The sequence below is a fragment of the Panthera pardus genome, unplaced genomic scaffold (assembly GCF_024362965.1).
Source record: "Panthera pardus isolate Hobbes unplaced genomic scaffold, ASM2436296v1 HiC_scaffold_21, whole genome shotgun sequence".
Taxonomy (NCBI): domain Eukaryota; kingdom Metazoa; phylum Chordata; class Mammalia; order Carnivora; family Felidae; genus Panthera; species Panthera pardus.
This window is the reverse complement of record NW_026526777.1, coordinates 10,471,106-10,493,892: the sequence shown is the minus strand read 5'-3', so window position 1 is coordinate 10,493,892 and position 22,787 is coordinate 10,471,106.

The following is a 22,787-nucleotide window of genomic DNA, read 5'->3' as shown; positions in this document are numbered from 1 at the left end:
TTGACTGCTAATCATTCGACTTAGGGCACTTTTTGTTTACTTTCTGAGAAACGTCCCCATAGTTATCCCATGTCTGGGAGGATGCAGAGACATCATCTCCTCCTTAGGCAGACATGATGCCTCTGAGCTCTACAGCCCAACTGACACCATCAGCAGGGGCCCCCAGCCTCCTAGAGCCAGGATTGGGAGGTGTGGTTTTATTCATTAAAGTCAGGGAGATTTTATTTCTTATTCGTGCAAAATTTTATTTTCATTTTCATAAAAGAGTTTCTCTCTATTTTTTTTTAAATGAAATTTGGAGTTAGTTTGGGATTTGGGATTCATGGCACCCAGTCATTTGGATTGACTGAATGGGTCTAGGGTTAACTCCATCTAGCTCCCAGATTCAGGACGTCAGCTCCATCGGGACATTAGGAAGCTGGGTGGTTTTCATGTAGCAGTAAATTCCAGGACCACCGATATGGATTTGAATGGCCAGGAAGAGTCAGGATTGAGCAACTGTTAGGATCTGGATTCTTGGCATTATAGTTTCAACACCCTAAATGAGAAAATGTCATTTCACCAAATAAAAAAAAAAGTAACCTAATAATGTTTACATCAAACACAACTCATCCACGATTCCTGGCAAGCTTTTTCATTGGCAAGAGAGCCTAACGATACAGAACTCCTTGGAGTGATGAATCTGCATTTCAGACTCTGCAATAATAAACACCTACGGAGAAACTCATGCCCACGAAGGAGCCCATGATGCTGGCCTCAGCATTTCTTTCTTTCTTTCTTTTTTAATGTTTATTTTAGAGAGAGAGAGAGAGAGAGAGACTAAGCACAAGTGGGGTAAAGGCAGAGAGAGGGAGACCCAGAATCCGAAGCAGGCTCCAGGCTCTGAGCTGTCAGCACAGAGCCCGTCGCAGGACTTGAACCCATGAACCGCGAGATCATGACCTGAGCTAAAGTCAGATGCTTAACCGACTGAGCCACCCAGGCCCCCCACTTAGCATTTCTTTCTTAAGCCCACCACTTCTTCTGATCCAAAAGAAGCATGTAAGCCAAAGGTTCTCTTGTTTCTCTTTCCTAGGACAAAAGTTCCTTATGAATGTCCCCAGTACAATTCCCCATTGTGCTTCTTTTCTAAGACTTGCTGCCCTTCTCCCCACCTTTCCCAGATAATCAGAAGTGATGGAGCCAATGCTTATCTTCCCCAAACCTAGACTCTCCCCAGACTCGAACCTGCCAGGCCCAGTTCATCTTGCTGGGCCCGGCACTGCTACAGAGATACAAGAGAGATCTGGCACGTAAGGCCTCACAGACACGGTTTTTGGGGGGCCCTACTAACATGCATTGGAACAAACAAGGCAGATGAACAATATCACCCAGCGGTGATGAGAGTATCTCCTTCTGAAGACGTATGTTGCTTTTATAAGGGAAGCAAACTCAAATGTTTTTTTCTGATTTGGGCTTTTCTGAATAACTCTGCACTCTGCACGCACTCAAGAGGTGACTCCTACATGGAGAACAATTTGAGAATATGTTTACAAGGCAATATACTGTAGTAATCACCATTCTAGACTTCTCTGGGAGAATGTTTTACCTCTGCTGAGCACATAGGTGATGAGCTTTTCCCTTCGCCAAGACCTTGGTCTTTTGTCACTACCATTGCCTTTATCTGGGTTGGAATGGCCAAGTTCATGGCGGAGGAGATGAGGGGAGACACTCAAATAGCCTTAGGCCTTAGACAGTAAAGTTCAACCTCCTTTCTCATAGCTGTGCTTTTCAGCAAAAGAAAACTCGAGTCTAAAATATTTCTGATGGAAGCTACAATAGACTGAAGTGTGCCCCCTCAAAATTCATATGTTGAAGCCCTGACCTCCAATGTGATGGTATTTAAAGACAATTAGGATTAGGGACACCTGGGTGGCTCAGTCGGTTAAGTGTCCAACTTGTACTCAGGTTGCGTTCTCACAGTTTGTGGTTTCCGATCCTGTGTCTCCTCTCTCTCTGTCTCTCTTTCAAAAATAAATAAACATTAAAAAAAATTTTTTTTTAAAGACAAGTAGGGTTGGATGAGGTCCTGAGGGCAGGGCCCCCTGACTGGATTTGTGCCCCTATAAGAAGAGGAAGAGACACCAGGGCTCTCTCTCTCTCTCCCTGCTATATGAGGGCACAGTGAGAAAGGAGCTGTCTACAAGCCAGGAAGAGAGGCCTCACCAGAAACCTAGATCGTGGACTTTTCGCCTGCAGTACTGGGAGAAACAAATTTCTTCTGCTAAAGCCACCAGGCTATGGTATTGCTGCAGCATTCCAAGCAGACTGAGACAGAAGCCAATGGAAATCATCACTGAAGCCAATGTTGTCTTGATTTCCTAATCATAAAATTGCTCTGGAAAATCGGGGGGCTGGGGGGTTGATAAAAAGAAAGGCTAAGCACCCTGAATTCTTTGGGGCCAACTGGTAGGCTCCAGCAGGCCCTGAGCCCAATGAACACTGCTCGTGAGAAGAGCTGATCAGGGATGGGCAGGGGCGGGGGGCGGGTTCAGGGAAAATGATCAAGAAGGTGGCACTTCAACTCCTTGTGAGCCACTGGACAAAACCGATCTTTTAAATGTACAAAAATACAAGCAGCGGGGTGCCTGGGTGGCTCAGTTGGTTAAGCGTCTGACTCTTGATTTCAGCTCAAGTCATGATCTCATGGTTCAAAAATAAACATGAGAAAACGGTTTATTTATTTATTTCGAGAGAGAAAGAGAGAGAGAGAGCAGAGGAGGGGCAGAGAGAGGGAGAGAGAGAGAATCCCAAGTAAGCTCTGCACTATCAGCACAGAGCCCGATGCGGGACTCGAACTCACCATGAACCTCGAGATCATGACCTGAGCAGAAGTTGGACGTTTAACCAAGTGAGCCCCCCAGGCACCCCAAATAAACACTTTTTGGTAAACTTTTTAAATGTTTTATTTATTTTTGAGAGAAAGAGAGACAGAGCACGAGTGGGGGAGGGGCAGGAAAAGACAGAATCTGAAGCAGGCTCCAGGTTCGGAGCTGAGGGCACAGAGTCTGACACTGGGCTTGAACCCATGAACTGTGAGATCATGACCTGAGCTGAAGTTGGGTGGTTAGCCAACTGAGCCACCCAGGTGCCCCAACATTTTTTTGAACATAAACAAACAAACATAATACAAGCTAACATGTTAAAAACCCAGCTATCTCATGTTCTGCAGGAAGAACTTCATTTCCTGGGAATTGTTTTCCTGCAGTGGAGGGTTTGTTACATCCAGCAGGAGAAGTGGTTTTGTTTTATCAATAGGCTTTCGCGAGTCTCTTTTGTTGCAAGAAACAGAGAGCTACAGAGGCCACCTCAGGTAGTGGGGTTTACTGTAAGGCACAAAGAGCATGAAGGAAGGAAATCAACTTAGGGAAATGGAGAATGGATCCCCTCCTCCCTTGACAGATTTTCCCTGATTTCCCCATTGGGAGGATTCCACCCTCCCAGCTACTTCTGTCCTGGCCTCCATGCACCATCCATCTCATGCTTTAACCTGTCAGCTGGCACGTCCTGGCTCCACCTCAGTAAATATTTCAGAGTGAATGAATGAATGAGCGTATGAGTGAATTAAATGCTCACCCTTTCTATTCCTTACGATGTGGCTTTATTCACAGCTTCGGCTTTAGAGCCTATTTCGCCATCGCGCCTTTGAGATGTGTGTGTGTGTGTGTGTGTGTGTGTGTGTGTGTGTGTGTGTGTGAGAGAGTTTAGATCCTTCGATTCTTTCTTTCTGTCTTCTACTTTCATCTAATTTTCCACATCAAATCCCAGAGACCCAGAGAGAGAAAACGATTGACCTAACAAATCATCATTATCACTGCTTCAGTGGAGATTTTCCACACCAGGTCACCCAGGTCTGGTCAGTTTTTTGGTTGGTTGGTTGGTTTTGTTTGGGTTTGTTTCCAGATGGTGGAGGAAGAAACAATACCCTGGGGTTCAGAAGTTATCTACCCCTTATCGGGGCTGCTCCCCACTGAGGTTTCAAGATTTGGCAAATAAAAATGCACGATGCAATATTTGGGACATACTTACACTGTAAATCACTCACTGTTTATCTGAAACACAAATTTAACCAGCTGTTCGATATTTTTGTCTCCTCTCCACCCAAGCAGTTTGGCTGGGGCAGCTTCACAAAGATGAGATCACCGGGTGCCCTGAGTGGTGTGCCCAGCCCCCAGCCTTTAATGGGAATCTGTCTAAAATACATACATGGTCACTGTGTGAACCGACAAAAGGCATTTCTTGATGATACGGGGTCACTGTTGTGTCAGTTTCCATTCTGTGTTCGAGGGATCCCCTGCACTGGAATTTCCACTCGGGGGCTGTTTTTCCTAGATATAAGCTAGCTATCTCCCGGCTGTCAGCTGTCACCTCTTGCTGCTGGTGGTACGTCTGCCTCTTTTGCTTTCAAATTTATAGGGGCTTTTTTGGTAACTATTACACGCTTTAAACAAGAGTAGATGGAGACTCTGCGTGAGGGCGTTAGGAATCTTACGAGATTCTGTATTAATATGGCACTTCACAATTTCAAAACTTGTGGGTTCTAATACTTGGATTTTATGGCATTGGCTGTTCAGAAATATACTTGTTACATTTAGAGAAGGAAGAAAGCATGTTTATTTATTATTGCTGAGTGGTGTTCCAGATTCTCTGCGAGACGTGACACACAACTGGGCAGTGAGTTTCAGTTGCATGACATTGAGAAGGCTAAAGTCCTAATAGAAGAGGCTATTACCCTATTTTTTAAATATATTATAACATTATGTAATCCTTGATTCCCCAGGCTGTTCCTGAGTGGGGAAAGACGACCAGGGTTAAAGACACCAATTAAATGCACAATTTTTTTTTTTTTTAAATTTCTGAGCTTCCATCATTGTAATTGGTGATACTTCAGAACTGCACCTTCCCAAGCTCCCCACAGGCTGCCCCTCCTGCTATAATCCCCCGTTCGATCTGGTAACACCATCACAGTTGTCCAAGCCGGAAACCTGAAGGTCCTGCCAGACTTCCCTTCTCCCTTCAAATGAGTAAGTCCAGAAGCTAGCCAATTTTGCCCTCTGATTACATTAATCTTTTCATTCTTTCCATCCTTACTCACCTCTCCCTGTCCCTTTTTAAGTCTGCTGGGACTATGGAAATAGCCTCCTATTTCTTTTCCCTCCTTTAATCTCCTGTCTTCTGCCCCACAAATCAATTGTTCACCCTGTCATTGGAATGTTCTCACTACAATACAAACCCACCCAGGTCCCTGCTCTTCCTGTAATTCCCCACTGGCCGTGGGGGCCAGACCTTTCCAAACTTGTGGGCCTCATCCCTTGGCTAGTCTTCTGACCTTGAACTTTACACTCTGAAAACAGTTTGTAACTGTCTCCCCTACAGCACTATTTCACACCTCAGTGGCTTTGCTAATACTGTGTTCTCTGCCAGAAACACTCTTAGCAACTCTACTGCCTAGCCAGCTCCTACTAATGCCTTTTAAAACTCAATTCAATCATTCTCAGCTTCATCCTTTCCTGACCTAAACCTCAAGCTGGGTTGTGTGCTTCTCCTTTGTGTCCCTACAACATCCGGGGTATCTCTTTCTTCTTACACTGCACAACATCAATATTATTCATGTGAACTCATCTTGAACTGGACTATCAGCCTCTTGAGGGTAAGGGTATTCCTCATTCACGCTGTCTTAAGTGCTTAAAACAGCACCTTTCACACAGGAGACAATGAGGGCTGGTGGATCTGACCATGGAGCCTGGCATATCCAACATGTTCTTGAGGAGCCCTTGAGCTCCTCTCCTCTCCTCCTCTCCCCTCCCCTCCCCTCCCCTCCCCTCTCCTCTCCTCTCCTCTCCACATGGATCTCTGCTGCGCCCCTGCTGATGTAATGACATGATGATAGGTCATTGCTTTTGCTCCTTGGATAGATAGAAGTGGATGGATGGATAAAGTCTCCTTCCCTTCATAGCGTTACATTTCTTACAAGGCCCCCAACCACAGAGGCTCTATATTTCTGTTTTTTATAGTCCCCGCTACACAATAAAATTTATTTTGTTATCATCCCAAACTTAGAAAGTATTCCCCGAGCAATAACTGGAAGAACAACAACGTGAATGGCATCCTCTGGTGCGTACAGAAAACCCTTGTCACCACTGATCAATGCTTGCTCCTTGTGGGTGCCCGTCCTGCCCAGCATGGACAGAACTGACATGACAGAGCTCAGTTTTACCATGTTAAGTTATACCAACACTCGTACACTCATACACTACGTGTGAAGTTTGAACCTCACGTTTCTGGGTCCCTCAATACCAGCACCTTTAAAATGCCAACTATGGCTTTTCACTTAGAGCTCTGCTACTTTTTGTGCAAATAAGATTTATGTAGACTTGTCTCTTAGGCACCCCATCTTGTCTCCAGGGGATTGCCGCCCCCCAGCCCCACCCCATCTTCTGACCTCTCACACTTTTACTTAGAAATGGCCTCTTCTACTTGAATAAAGCAACCGCCCCTTCAAGGGGGATCAGAACCTCTCCTAACTCTGAGGTTCCTAAGGCATTATTCCCAGCTCTGCTGACAGAATGTATCAATATTCTCAGTCATTGATCGTTGGATTATAAAATGACTTTAGAGCTTTGCATATAATCTGCGTTTTCCTCACTCAGGGGCCATACAAATGTCTGAAGATCTTATATTCCACAGTGAAGTGTAGTTGTATAAGCAAGCTCCCTGATTATTCTGGAAAGCAGCGTTTGAAAACTCACTTAATAACCCACAACTCCCTAAATGTATTCTTCAAGTTAAATGATTACTATGGCAATCCTATATAAGGTTTGGGTTTTGGTTTCACAATGCAATCTTGAACATCTCACCCTTTGGTGAGTTTTCTCTTCTCACCCTTCTGTGCAACTCCCTTTTTCCTGGAGATAATGCATGTGACATTTATAAGAAATCATCTGTCTCTTCCTTCAAAGTAAGCCACAATGAAGTTCATGGCAGAGAGTTATTCATGGTTAGATTAATTAGAAACTAAATTAAGGAGTCTAGAGTGGTCACTTATCTATTAATGTGTAACAAACCACCTCAACACTTTGTGGCTATTTAATACGACAACCATTTTATTATGTCTCTCAATTTTGTGGGTCAGGAATTCGCACAGGGTTCAGCTGCATAATTCCTGTGTTCTTTATGGCATAAAGTAAGTACACTTGGGGGTTGTCTACTGGCAGATGAGCTGATCTGGAGAGTCAAAGGCAGCTTCATTCACATGTCTGGCACCATGGCAAGGATGCCTGAAAGGCTACACTCAGTTGAGACAGCCAATGCGAATACCTACAACTGGTCTTTCCAGAATGGTCATCCCACAAAATTTGGATTTCCTGGATGGCTGGCTTCCCACAGAGCACCTGCTCTGAAAGACAGGAAGTAGAAGTTCACTGTCCCTTAGGGCAACACAATGTCACTTCCACCATTGCCAATTGGTCAAGCAGTCCCAGAGCTCACCTAGGAGAGGATGTAGACCTGACTTCTCAAGGAAAGAAACAGAAGAGAATTTGCAGCCATTTTTTAATGTACCTCCCAGAGTGTCTCCTCAGAAATTGGCAGAGAGAACAGGACGTCATTCATTACCTCAGCAAATACTCATGGGGTGCCCACCTCTGAGCTCAGGATGATATACTGGGTTCTAGAGAAAGACTGCTAACCCGTGGACCGCAGACCGGGACCCCTCTCAGACACGGATGACAGATATGCAGTGTTTGTTTTTAAATATTTGAATTAGTTGTCAAGGCTTAAAAATCCAAAGGTTTCACATCAAATCTGAGTTCTCAACTTTCCTGGGGGGGAAAAAAAAGTTAATCTTGTCAGCTCCTGGCTGGAATTGCCAAAGAGCCACACCCAGCTTGAGGTGACCAGCCCTTCCTCAGCCCTGAAAGGCTCAGGCCAGTCTTGGTCTCCTTGTCTCAGTCGCCATGCCTCCTGCCTCTGTCAATATTGTTCCTTATTGGCTCCCTGTGGGCACTTCAGCTGACCACTCCCCCTCTACCAGCAGAAACCTGGATAAAACCTTGTCTCTGTTTGCTGTCACCAAAGTCACAGCTTTTGGAAGAATGTCTGAACTGGACACAGTGGCCATATCCACTTCTAGGCTCATTTATAGCTCATTGCTCAAATGAATTCAAGACTCATTTATAGGCTCATTTACAGTTACACCATTCTCTAAGACAAAGATTTTATAAGTGAGGTACGGATATCACAAATGGTATGAGAGAGGGTTTTAAATGACATAAAAATATATTTTAATTTTAGCAAGCTTATTTCAATGTATGTAAAATATATATATATATATTATATATAATATTATATAAATTTATTATTATATAATAAATTATATATATAATATATATAATATATAATGTATATAATATATAATTATATAATATATAATAATATATAATTATATATTTATATATAATTATATAATTATATAATATATTATGTATAATATATTATATATTATGTATAATCTATTATATATAATATATTATATATATTATTATATATTATATGTATAATATATAATATTTTATATATATAATATTATTTATATATATATATATATATATATACACACACACACATATATATTTTGCCGGCAGCTCAAACCACTGATTTATAATGATATAAATTTCTTATTTTGAAAATCTTGTGAAACGTTTCTTGCATGTAAAAAATATCTACTACATGTAAGATATACAGAATAATATCATACACATGCACACACTCACTGAACAGCACGGAAACAGAATGTAATGACTAACCCATCGTGCTCCTGTACGTGTTTCCCTGATCATGTCTTTCCTCTCTTCCTTCAGAAGTAACCAAATTTTAGGTTTTGCAACTGTCCTTCCATTGTTTTCCTTTATAGGTTCACTGTATCTACGAGCATCCTGAAACATGTTTCATTTTGCAAATTTCAGAATTTTTTTTCAATTTTTTTTTTTATTTATGTATTTCGAGAGAGAGAGCTCGAGCAGGGGAGGGGCAGAGAGAGAAAAAGAAAAAGAATCCCAGGCAGGCTCCTTGCTGTCAGTACAGAGCCCGACAAGGGGCTTGAACTCACGAATCGTGACATCATGACCTGAGCTGAAATGAGAGTCAAACTCTTAACTCACTGAGCCACCCAGGCACCCCGTGAATTTCATCATTTATATAAATGGCAATGTTCCATACGTATGTGTGTAAAGACTCGTCCACTTCGAGCCTATAGACATCATTCATTCATTTTACTGTCTCCTGATACATTATAATTCACATAGTTATCCTTCTATTAATGGTCACTGAGATTATTTCTGTAGATTTTGGCTAAAACGAACGTTCTCCAAATGTGCATGAGTGCAGCATATCTTTAGAGCATATGCCTAAAAAGGGAGTCTCTGGATCTTAGAGGATGGTCCCCATCTACAAATATCCCAAGTATGGTATTGCTAAATTGCTTTGCAAAGTGGTTTACATCCCCACCCTCAGCAGTGGATGAAAACCCCTGCTACTCTACATCTTGGTCAACACTCCACATTACTAGACATTTTAGTGTGTTCCTCTCTGGGGTCTACAGTGGTACTGATGTGGGAAACAAAGGCAGAAAGAAATGGCAGATAAAATTGAATTTCCTTATAACCTGCAGCCCATTGACAACTAGACAACTACTTGAGGCTGGCAGAGTAAAACATTTCCCCAGGAACTCCCTACTGTCTTATGCTAATGCTTTGCTGGAGGGAAAGACAACCTTAGCTTGACAATAGGTAGGCCTCCTGTATCCTGTGGGTCTTTTTTAGCATAAGAAAATCTCACTGGAAACTTCCCCTGGACTTTACCTGCCCCCAACTCCATAGTTTATAACCAGTCTCTCCTCATGGTCCCGGAGCAGCTCTTCCTGCCCACAGGTCCTGTCCCTATGCTTTAATAAAATCACCTTTTTACATCAAAGATGTCTTCAAGAATTCTTTCTTGGCGGTCGGCTCTGGACCCCACGAACTTCACTCTCACCCAAAAAACCTCATCAGTACTACACTGTAGTTTTATCTTGTATTTCTTTGATTATCAATAAGTTTAGGCACTTTTTTTTTTCCTGTTTATTCTAAATTTGTTAAATGCCTATTCACACCTTTTCTATTGGGATAGTTTTCTTTTTCTTATTGACTTTTAGGAACTCTTTACGTATGAAACACACCAGATACATTGGGAGGGGGGGTACTTCAATATCAGTGTGTTTTACTGGAAAAAAAAATTCATCTTAATACAGTTAGACTTATCAAATTTTTCATTTTTGTTTTGTAGTTTTTGTCTAATCTATAAACATATCCATAAATATATCAGACAAGATTTTCCGTAAATATTTAAGGTTTTCTTATGCTTAAATCTTTAGTCCTCCTTGAAATTATTTTTGGGTATGGTATAACACAGGTACCCAATTTCATTTCTTTAATATGGAGAGGCAATTTTCCCAGCATCGTGTTCCATTTCCACCCCAACATGTAAGCTTTATCTGACCAAATTTTCATATGTGCAAAGGTAGGTTTCCTAGCTCCTGAATTTATGCTAGTGGTCTATTTTCCTGTCTTTGTACTTCTGGTACACTGTCTTAATTAATATAGTTTCAAGAACAGCACATAAGGAATATTTCCCCACCCTTTTCTTCTTCAAGATTGGTCATTTGTGCTTCAGTGTGAATGGTACGCCCTTTTTATTTTAATCGCATTTTCTAAATGCTTATTGCTGGCATATAGAAATCCAATTTTGAAAATACTCATCTTAAATCCAGTAATCTTGCTAAACTTAATTCTAAAAGTTTGTATATAAACCATCTGAGGTTTTTTCTGTAGAGGACAAAAATATTACCTTCAGCTAATACTGGTTATGTTCCAGAAGTATCTTTATCTTGTTTCTGATTTTAAGGGGAATGCTTCTAATCTTTCACCATTAAAAATGATGTTGCTGAAGGTTGCTAGCTTTTATGAGGTTCAGGAATTTTCTTTGTATTCTTAGTTTGCTAAGAGTGTCTTTCCATGAACAAGTGTTAACTTTTATTCAACGTGTTTTCTTCATCTAAAAAGATCAGCATATGGTTTTCACATTATAGCAAACCTGCATTCCTTGGAATAATTCAATACAATTATGATATTATGATATTTGTAGAATTACCTTTTTTGTACACTGTTTGCTGAAATGCTTTGCCAAGGATTTCTGCATCCATATTTATGATGTAGATTGGACAGTAATTTTCCCTTCTTATACAGTCATTGTCTGTTTTTAGAATGACGAAATGAGTTGGGGAGTTTCCTGTTTTGCTATTATCTGGAAGAATTTAGGTGTCTCAATCATCTGGAGTGTTAGTAAAATTATCCTGAAATATAATTAAGACAGATTTTGATATTTATTCATTAAATAATTTTGAAGGTTATAGCACTATTCGGGATTTGTGTCTGCCTGAGTTAATTTTGGTAATTTACATTTTATGTAATTTGCCCATCGGGAAAGACATCTGGACTAAAGATATACCTATCTTTTTATCTCCTGCATCAAGAGCCAACACCAATTGAATAAAGGTGCTAAAATAAAATGCAATGAACCAGAGATAATGATGCCATTTTCCCGGACATGCTAATTCATGGGCTTCTCGAGGGACATGCCAATGAATCCTAAACACAGCCTTAGTGAGGGCCACGGCCTGCCTTGGTCAGTGGCTCATTTTAAGTCCTTAACTCAGCACCAACATTTTTAATTTGAAACTGAAGCTAATAGTCCTGATAACCTGCTCACTTCATTGTGTCAGATGTGAGGTGATAATACACTCACTGCGTTTGGGAGTAAAATCATTCAAAATTACTAAGTGCCGACGAATGAATGTACAGACCATGTCCCTTTACAAAGGGGTTCTCACGCGCTATGAAAGTCTCACAAAATGCAGCCGCTGGTAGGATACCCACGTTAGCTTTCCTCTACTGATCACTGCTTCCTGAAAGGGCGGGCCTACGCAGGCTGACTCCATCTTGTTCTGTGTCCTTCACCTTGACCACACCTCCTCCCCTTGAGTAACCCCCCCCCTCACCTACCTAACAGGACTGGGACCCTTCCCCAGCCAATAGGCTGAGGCCATAGCCATTACCTCACCAACTGCCTCTAGGCCCCAATAAAACCTTTGTCCTTTTAAAACTCGCTCTCTCTCCCTGGTATCTCACCGCTGCATCAGTGCAGGTAGGGGACTGAGCTTGAGCTAGCTCGAATAAAGGCTCTTTTGCTTTTACATCGGACTCGGCTCCCTAGTGGTCTTTGCGGATCACGAATTCTGGGCATAACACTTCCAAGACACAATGTTCTTCAAAGAGCCAGACAGATCATGCAAGATCAGACGCGGTGCTGGCGCATACTTACTGGTGACTCACATGACCGAAGCCATATTCTATGTGGTCGTAGGATTACCCAACAGCCCAGCTGGAGGACAAAGAGCTTGGAATTTGGAGTCCGGAGACCTAGATGCGACTCCAACTCTGCTACTCTTAGCCAAGGGACCATAGACAATTCATGGAGCCGTTCTGAGCCTCCTTCCCTGTAAAAGGAGGATGAAGTCATTGCCTGCACAATGCAAGAAGAGTAGAGATTCTCACCTCCTTGGCAGTATAACCTGAAGACCGAAAGAAATGTTTGCACACGTGTTCTTAAAAGCGATGCACAACATCAAATAACCTTTTTTGGTTTCACGATAACCTAATAACACGAACGAAAAACAGGATGGTGTAGTGGGAAAAGACTGAATCTTACAAAAAGAAAATAAAGGGTTGACTACGTAGTGCTGCCTCTTTTTAGATGTGTGATCTCGATCAAGGCGCTCTTTACTTTGGGAAGGAAGTGTGAGCATATGCATAAAGCTTTGACAGAAACGAGGCACTTCCCAAATGTGATTTTTGTCCCCTCCCGCCACCACTGTCACCTCTGAATTTGATTTAAAAAAAAAATAGTAACGAACATTTTTTTAACTTGTCCCGTATCATTGGTTCCAAACTGATCCACTTTTGAAAAATCCCAGCCTGATGGAAGAAAAAATACATATGGCTATGGCGTTCTAAGAATGTGTGGGTGAGAACAGTTGACCTCTTTGGACTCATGTTTGAACCCCACGTGTCGGACCTTTGCTCTGTCTACCAGCCAGATCTCTTTGTAAGTTAGAGAAGTTTATCTCCCCAAGATTAGCTAAGGGAGGATGGACTTGGGAAGCGCAGCGATCACATTTCTACCTCGATTCACCTGAGCATGTGCACAATGGCCAGGAAGCCACTGGGGAAACCTCATCCAAAGCTAAAACCCAGATACCTTCCCCTGCGGATTTGTAAATTCACTTAACCGGGGCTGTTAGGGAGAGATTAACTCTTTCAGCCGGTCTCTTGCCCCCCAGCTAGCCACACGCTATCCACACCGAGGAAGAAAAACACAAGCTTCTGAAGACGTTGGTGCTGAGGCGTCAAAATCGGCAACTGGTCTTTAAAGAATTCAACTGAGTAATGTGGAGATGATGGTTGACTAGAGACACTTTATCACTTGCTGACATTTTCGCTAAATCTCCTTTAGAGAAAATGTGGAGTTTCAAGTTTCTTAGCCAAGTCGGCTAATTCGCTGCATTGTATTATCAGCAATTGGAGGCCAGGTCTCCTCATTTATTTTTGACCCCTGGGGTGGAACTGACACACAGAATTGCTGCCTAATAAACATTTCGTGAATGCAATTCTCTCCGAACTAAATCTGCACGTGTGCTGTGGCTCCGCCCTCCACCTGGCCTCCCATTCTTTTCCCCATTTACTTCCTCCTTTATTTTTAACATGAAACTTATTGTCAAATTGGTTTCCATATAACACCCAGTGCTCGTCCCAACAGGTGCCCTCCTCAATGCCCATCACCCACCCTCCCCTCCCCTCCCCTCCCTCCCACCCCCATCAACCCTCAGTTTATTCTCAGTTTTTAAGAGTCTCTTATAAGGAAAAAATGAGTAAGGCATTCTTCCAAGACCTGGCTCAAAATCATTTCCAGCAGAAAGTCATCTGAGATTGACCACACCCCCGTGGTCCCCTCCCCCACATGTGGCATTCCTTCAGCCCCAGAGGGATTAGACTACTTACTGGTTGCTTTACACATGTCTTCAAATTGCTGTATTTATAATATCTGTTCCTTTCCAAGTAAAGAGGGATGAATGCCTGGAACTGTGTTAGACAGTTTATCATCTGCTCAAAAAATATGCATTAAAAATGGAAGGCAGGGAGGGAAGAAGAAAGAGCAAAGAAATAAGAAAGATAGAGAAGGGGCACCTGGGTGGCTCAGTCAGTTAAGTGTTTGACTCTTGCTTTGGGCTCAGGTCATGATCTCACGGTACTGGGATTGAGCCCCACGTTAGGCCCCATGCTGGGCTTGAAGCCTGCTTCAGATTCTCTCCCTCTCCCTCTGCCCCTCCCCAACTCACTTGTGCGTACTCTTTCTCAAAAGAAAAAAAAATACACTTAAAAAAAAAAGTAAAATAGAATAATAATAAAAGGTAGGAGAGTGTTTCATGCTTGATATACACCATTCCTGTAAATGCAGCATCATGGCCAGATTAGATGAATAAAATGATTCCCGTTGGATCATTCTCCTTCAACAAAATATAAACAAATGCAGAAAACCCAGAGAAACCATGAACCACAGCGGAAGAAGCAAGTAATTTTTGCCTCTTCATTCAATTCAAACGCTCATTGATATGGAGACTTCAAGGTCCAAAGGTCTCTACCTTCCAGATTTTCTTATATTTGCAAAACCTTCATTTGTTCTTGTAAAGGAGACTTACTTTGTTATCCAACTTAAATGCTCTGGGAGTACAGACAGAGTGAACAAGCAAGAGAGTTGGGATTAAAACTTTGTGTAACAGTTACCAGTTGTCTCAGTCAGTTCTGGGGGCTGAAAATCCAAGACCAAGATGCCAACAGATTTGGCTCTTAGTGAGGACCCTCTTCCCGGCTTGCAGACAGCTGCTTTTTTGCTACACCCTTACATGGCAGAGAAACCTCTAGACTCTTACTATGTCTGCAAGGACACTAATTCCATCATGGGGGCTCTACCTTCATGACCTCGTCTAAACCCAAATACTTCCCAAAGGCCCCACCTGCTAATACCACCACATTGGGGGTTGGGTCTTCAGATATATGAATTTTAGAGAGACGAATATATTCAGTCCATACCACCAGAAATCTTTGGTCAGTGCAGAAGCCATACGAGGGTGATCTGGCAATGATGTCTGCCATGTGCGTGATCACCAGCATTAATTCATGCAGACAGTGATGGCTGGCTGAAAGCAGTCTCTTCTTTCCTCACTGCCCTGGATTCTTCTTGAAGCTGGGCACTCCATGGAAGAGAAAATGTTCCAATTCATTTGTTTTTCCACTGAACAATTATTTCTTGAATACCTACTATGTACCCGGAACTCTTCTAGGTACCTGTGCTGTTCCCTCCAAGAGCTTATATTCTAGCTTCGAAGGTCAGGCAATAAGGGAGTAAGCAAATGGGCAAGGTATATATGGGTAAGGAATATATTCATTTCAGAATGATATATATTATCAAGAGTAGTGTGATAGATCACTATTTAACCCAACATATGTGACTGTCTTTGCTCCCTTTGCTAAGGTCTCCAAATGGGCTCTTCAATTTCTCCTCAAACGATTTCATTTGTGTCACTTTTTCTCTCTGCCATCCTCATGCTCCCCTTCCAGCTCACATCCCCTCACTTATTCCTGACAACAGCACCATAAGATAGTATCCTGGGTATAACTATTTTGTAGATGGGAAATCTGAGGCAGACAATGTCGTAGCAACTTGCCTAAGGTAGCAAAGCAAGTAAGTGGTGAAGCCAGGATATAAATGCATGTCCTCCAATTCCAGAGCCCCTGGCAAAGCTACTCTGTCATCTTTTTCCCCATGGCAGAGTTAGTCTTTCCAACAAAAGGAGGCACCAAAACAAAAATCCCCTGCCTCCCCAAAGGCTAGAAGAAGGCTTTGTAGGAGAAGGATTCACAGCCAAGGGATATGAACTAGGCATAGTAAAGAATCTCCAGCCATAAAAACTAAAAACTTCCCAGAGAACTGTAGGAAATGTTTTCCTCTGGAGACTGAGGTTGGCAAACTACTACGCATGGGTGAAATCCAGCTACCTGTTTTCATAAAGAGAGTTTCATTGGCACACAGCCGCAATCCTTCATTTACAAATTGTCTACGGCTGCTTTCACATTACAAGGACGGAATTGAGTAGTTGTGACAGGGACCATATGGCCCACAAAGCCTAACATTTTTATGATCTGGTCCTTTATAGAAAATGGTTGCTGACTTTGATCTAGAATAGCATGCTGGATTTTGCCTGGGTTGGCTTAAGTATGGTTCTTTCTAAAGCCAAAGAATGGTCCCGTTGAAACTTTAATGTCCCTTTCGGCTCTGGCACTAAACATGTATTTCTGTGGTCAAAACAGGTCATTCCTAATTGGTAGGACTCTTTTCCACACTTCTCCAGCTGCCTCCCAGCTCTGATTGGCTGTACCTTTACGTTGTATTTAAACTATATGTAGCTGACAGGGGTTTCCCAGATTACACTGCGGACTACCAGTAAGCCCAGCCTAACTGCGGTGGGGCTGGACGACACCAGTAATAAACCCCACCCAGTTTGGATTGGGCATGACGGGATGACAGATTTCTGCTGTCCCCATCAACACAGTGATTAATATTCTTGCACTGATCTCCATTATTGCTAATAAGGATATATCTTGTTTAATTTTACCTTGGGTAAAAGAAAAATTATTTATTAAAAGCATCAAGTATTAAGTGTTAAAGAACTCTTGTTGATAAGATCAGACAAGCAGAACTGAGCCATTTGTGAATTCCTTTGGAAAAATACTACACACACACACACACACACACATACACCCACACACCCATGCACACACACATGCACACACACACACACACACACACACACACACACACACCCTGGGAAAAACATGCACTAACTGCAAACATTTTCCATCCCTGCAAACTTCATGAGTATTTTCCCAATTCAGTTCAATATGAAATGACATTCCTATTGTGTTTTTTTTATGCCACCTCTGGGAAACTGGCCTGAGAGCCTACCTGTCACAAGCTGTGTGATCTCGAACAAGTGACTTCACCTCTGCAAGTCCCATTTTCTTCTGTGAGATGTGGCCATCAGAATGGATGCTCTTTTCCTATACACATAGGAACCAGCATGCCTGTGAGCCCTAAAAGTCCCCCATCCACCCCAGCTGTCTCCCTCCAAGTCAAGTCTCAGCATGGTGTGGTGAAAAGACGTGAACTTGGGAGTTGGCCAGACGTAGGTCCAACCTTGAAAAGCACATTTTTATTTAGCCATTTGAACCTCATGCCACTCACTGAAATGGCAGACTCTCTGGTGTTGTCCATGCCTTTCTTTCTGCCTAGAACACCTTTTGCTCTGCCTTGTGCACCACATCCCACATCTCCTCTGCACCTTTCCACAATCAAGTCGGCAAATTCATGTTCCTGGTCCCTGTCTTCACCCTCAAGGAAGAGGCATGTATTCCCAGGCATGTATTAGCTGTGTGTCTGTGTAGACTCCTCTCACAGATAGTGACTTCCTTGAGGTCAAGCTCTGTGGGGACTTCCACTCAAAAGCACTCCCTGAGTGAAGCCCATCTACATCTGTCCATCGAACTTGGGCTCAACCTCAAAATTCCAACCATGGCTTCAAGGCTCTGCACAAGTCAGCCTCTGCTGACTTCTCCAACTCCACTGCAGGCCACGTGTCTCCCGTCTTTTAGGTTCTCTGGGGTGAGTTCCATCCCCTTGTTTTCTTTGTACATATAATTTCTTCTGCTGGGGAATTTCTCTACACACAGCTCTTAGCAGCCCTTTACCTGGCCCTTTGCAGACTTTAGCTCCAGTTCATTCATTCATTCATTCATTCATTCGTTTAACAGTTATTATCGATCACTTTTCTAGGCGCTAGATGAAACTCCGTGTCCACCTAGAGTCTCCATTCTAGTTGGAGTAAATACAAAAATAAACCAATAAATACAGGCTGTGTCAGAGGGTGATACATGCTAAGGAAAAACACAAAGCAAGATGAGAGGGAGCTCCGGGGCAGGGTGCCATTTTATAGGAGGAGGTTGGAAGCAAAATGGAGGTCTTTGGCAGCCATGCCAATGTTATTTCCTCAGAGCGCCAACCTGAATTCCTTCCTTCCTCCTACTCTCTCTTTCTCAGCACTGTATCATGTTCCAGGGCACTTCTCAGAGTTTATGATTAAGTATACGGTGTGTGACAGTGTCTTTTTTCTTTGATGCACTCACCGTATTGACTGTAAGCCCCAAGAGGGCAGGAACAGTGCCGCTTTGTTCATCATTCAACACCAAACCCTGCTGACACAGAGTAGGCACACAAATTTTTCACAAAAGAAGGAATAAATGAAGTCAAAAGGTAAACGCTTCTGCGTGTCATGCCAACTTCACCTTTCTGTAAATCCTAGAGGCCCATCTCTGCTCTGTCATTAACTAGCTCCTTGGAATTGGGGAAAACTCACTTTTCCCCTCTGGATTTCAGTTTCTTTTTCTATTAGCAAAGTGCGTGGGTCAATGGCTTGTGTGACGATCTCTCATCCCATAATTCCATGGCAGGCCTAAGTCAGACCCCTCAATTTCCACACCGTAGTGTAATTTCAGTGGCCCCTTTGCCAAAATATTCCCCACTGACCTGGGGCAGCCTCAAATGTTGTCATTAAATTTTCACACTTCGAATGCAATGTGATCGCTCGTGGATACACAAAGCAGCTATCCTCGGTCATTTTTACCAGAGCGTGAGTGCACTTTTCTGGTCCTTTCCTGCTAACAGTTTCTGAGAAAGACCTGTTGAGAAGAAATGGGAATGGAGTGGACTCAGAATGAGGCTTCTGCCTAGGTAGGAGAAGGGTTCAAAAGGAAACCAGCAGAGATAAAGACACACTACTCAAAGGTCTATCTATGTAGGGCAGGTCTACTTTCTGAAACTGAACAGTAGAGGTTCAGTAAAGGTTAACGTGTGCATGTAAGCAACTCCAAATCCAAACTGAATGCCAGGTGATGCTGTGTAAGTCATTTCGCCAAACTGGGTGTTGATATCAGCTATAAAAATTACGAAGTTGGCCTTGATAATCTAACAATGCCCTGCTGCTCTTAAAACCAAGGCTTCTCTGACTAGGTAGGGCATGGGGAACAGTCCATTTCAGCCAAGTAATGGATAAAGCAAATAGTCACACAGATATGTGGTCAGTCACATCAGCCCCGGAAGTACTAACCAAGCGTCTTAGCACCACACAAAAAAAATAATTGCCTAAATGTATTCAAGTTCTAACAAGAAATTTCAATAGCTCTCGTTTGCCTCTGGACAAAGCACTGTAAATGTGATCACATGCCCTGTGCTTGTCAAAGGTCATTCTCAGCATTGCCTTGGGCTAAGACTGAATGTACAGAATCGTAATCACTCTAGCCCCCTTGGTGATAACCTCCATTTAACCACCCTGCCGGGATCAGTGGGAAAGACTGAGCTACGGGCAATTTTTCCCAGAGCGGACTGCTTTGTACTGGACCACGTTTATGTACATGTACAATTTCTATGGCAAGATATTTGTGAGTCCGTGGTTAGGGCGGAGCCTGTGACCTCACACTGGATCTGTGTTCGGTGGAGATTGAGTAGAAATAAACAGATAAACACACGAGCAAACATTTACGACCATGAAAGCGACTGAAGTCAACTGGATCATCAGCACAATCCAGCCTGTGTCTCAGCTTCGCTAGCACAGCCCAAGGACGCAGGATGACAAGAGTGAGATAAGAAATCTGAGGATCACCTGCTGTTGCTATCGGAACAGGAGTCCTGGCCACGGGCACCCATGTGAATGTTCCAGGGGATGTGAGCGTGCGCACGCGTACGAGTGTCCAAAGTACTTACGGATGGCACACTTAACACAGTGCTTCTCTGTCCAGGAAAACTATATCCCCACCAGAGCCTGAATTATTAAAATCGTGAAGTTCCTCACATCTGCTCTGAACTTCGGTTCACTATTTCCGCTCACTACTGGGTGCCATGCTCTGAGTCTGAGGTTACAGGCGTGCCCGAACCCTCCCCACCCCACAGGGCAGTGAGCCGGTGGGACCGTGGGGTGGTCTCAACACTGGCTAGCCAAGCCTCTCGCCCCAGTGTAACCAGAGCCCTGCAGAGAGAAACCAGCCTGGGGGGGGGGGGGGGGGCTCCAGCTGCTGAAAAATTCCTCCCGTGGCCTATTATATCCTAAGTTCCTCTTGTTCAGACCACCACCATTTAGATGGAAACTGAGTTAGGTCCAAACAGGATGAACCAAACTTCTGTTCAGGCAAAAAAGTTGGCCCAGGGCTGCAGAGCTTTAAACGGACCATGAATAATGTTTTATTGCCTCAGCACTGGGGTGAACTCACCCCCCACACTCAGCCTCACCTTTCACGGTGTTATTTTTAGAGATCTCATTACACCCCAGCTTAAACTAAAAATATGTTTCCCAGGAATAGCAGAACCTAGTTTTAATTGTGCACAGTTACACAAATGCCCGTGTGCTCTGATTACGTATGATGTTTCATGTATTTGACACCCGAGTTGGGAGCTAGGGGGGATTGGCACATTTCATTTTTCAAGAAAGACTGGCTTTGGGTGCTGATGGGCACCATCAGCTTTTTCTGGGCTGGAGTTGTTTCCACCGGCCGGTGCTTTGGTTTCACGTGATGGGGTATGACTTATACAAAATCACAGGTTCCGGGAAGCCCTGATCGTGAGAAGCTCACCTCCAAGGTCTCACCTGAACCAGACACATGCTTCCCTCCCCAGTGTCCCAGCACTTGGACACGGAGGTCAAGCAGGAGACAGGCTTTGGGATCTGACAAATGGGTAGCTGGGTCTCAACCCTGCCTCCCTACCTCTGAGACTTTGAGCAAGTTATTAATTTTCCTGAAGCTGGTTCATCACTGAAAAATGAGAATCATAAATGTTGTATGGATAAAATGAAATAATTTATGTACACAGCAGAAGTCTCATAAAGTATCACACTATTTTTTTTCATTTAACTTGCTCAGACACTAGTCAGGTCAGTAGGTATCTTTGTTGAGCACTGACTGAGACCACACAGGGGATACGCGAGGTGGCTATGTCAGACCCTGACAAGATGGCACGCACACCCACGGGCTCTGCGCAGGGCAGCGTGGAATGCCACACTGGACTTAAGGCACCAGCCTGGATTCCGGGGTTCCCAGCAAGAAACTCTTTATCTCAGGGAAAGAAAGTTTTGTGAACACAAGCTGTCCTGGAAGGATTCCTAGGACAGTAGCTCTCTCTCCACAGGTGTGCCCAGGGATTAAGGACACAGGCTGACCTAAGCTGGACCCCGGCTCTGCCTCTTACTACCAGCACGACCGTGTGTGCAGGTTGCTTAGGTTTTTCACCTGAGTTTCTGTGCAAGACAATGAAGGGAGTATCATGTCCTCCTTGGACTGAACCACAGAGTATATCGAGAAAAGGCAGGCTCTCGTGTATCCCCACGGAGTTAGTCTTTGCACTCATTTGTGATGTTTTCTAGATTGTCATCAGTGTGCATTCAACCTCTCCCCCTAGTTAATAGGTTCTCTAAAGACAGGAAGTTCGGACATAACCACTCAGGGAAACTCAGCCTTCTGTTCTCAAGGGGATCATGTTCCATTCCACAGGCGACTGTGGTTTCCTCGGTTCATTGACATCACTGGACAATCCCTCACATCGTGATAAACCTCACAATCACAATTTCATATGCCAGTGTGATCATTCAGTCTGGTGGGGGGGGGCAGGTGTGTAAAATTTCCCTCTGAGGAGAAATTCACAGGCTCCATCTCATTTATGGAAACTCTCAAATCCCAGTGCCTCATCTAGAAAGGAGTTTGTTCAGACTGGACCCGACAGCCACGTTCTACAACATGGCGGCAGGGATGCGCTGAGGGATGTCAAGTCATGGGCAGGCCACAGAGACACAGTGTTGCTGAAAGGGTCAGGATGTGTTTAAAATGGGATCACAGTGAATATGAATACTTTTTATAAAGGATCTGCCATCGCAAGGTACTCTCATGGTTCCTCTCGTCATTTGGGTTCTTTCCAGAGCATTCACTGGTATCCGATACCAGGAGCCTCTTATATTACCCTTTTTTTTCCAGAGAGGTTTTGATACATTTACGCAAATAAATACAAGCCCCCATCCCACTGATGTCTGGAGGAAGAACAATTGTTTTGCACGCCGATGTAAACAAAGACCAGGAATAGGTAGTAGGAAAATGAGAAGACAAGACAACATGCGACCCCACCTCCAGGATTTGAGTATCGTCTCCTTGCGGAGATCTCAGAATCCCTGAGTATTGTTCTCAGGTAATCATTTTACTCTTGCTCCCCAAATCCAGAAGGACACGTAAGACCCCAAGCAAACTCAGCAATGCCTCCTGAGGGTTGTTTGCCCATAACAGGTCTCCTTCGACCACAGCGTGTCCCTGCCACACTGGCTTTCAGCCCCAGGGCTCTGCCCCCAGCCGCTCACTTGTGAGGGGCAGTGAACCAGGCCACAGGGACAGATTCTCCAAGTACCATGTCACAAACCAACTCTTAGGTTCATCTGAGCAGTTTGGTGGCCCGTG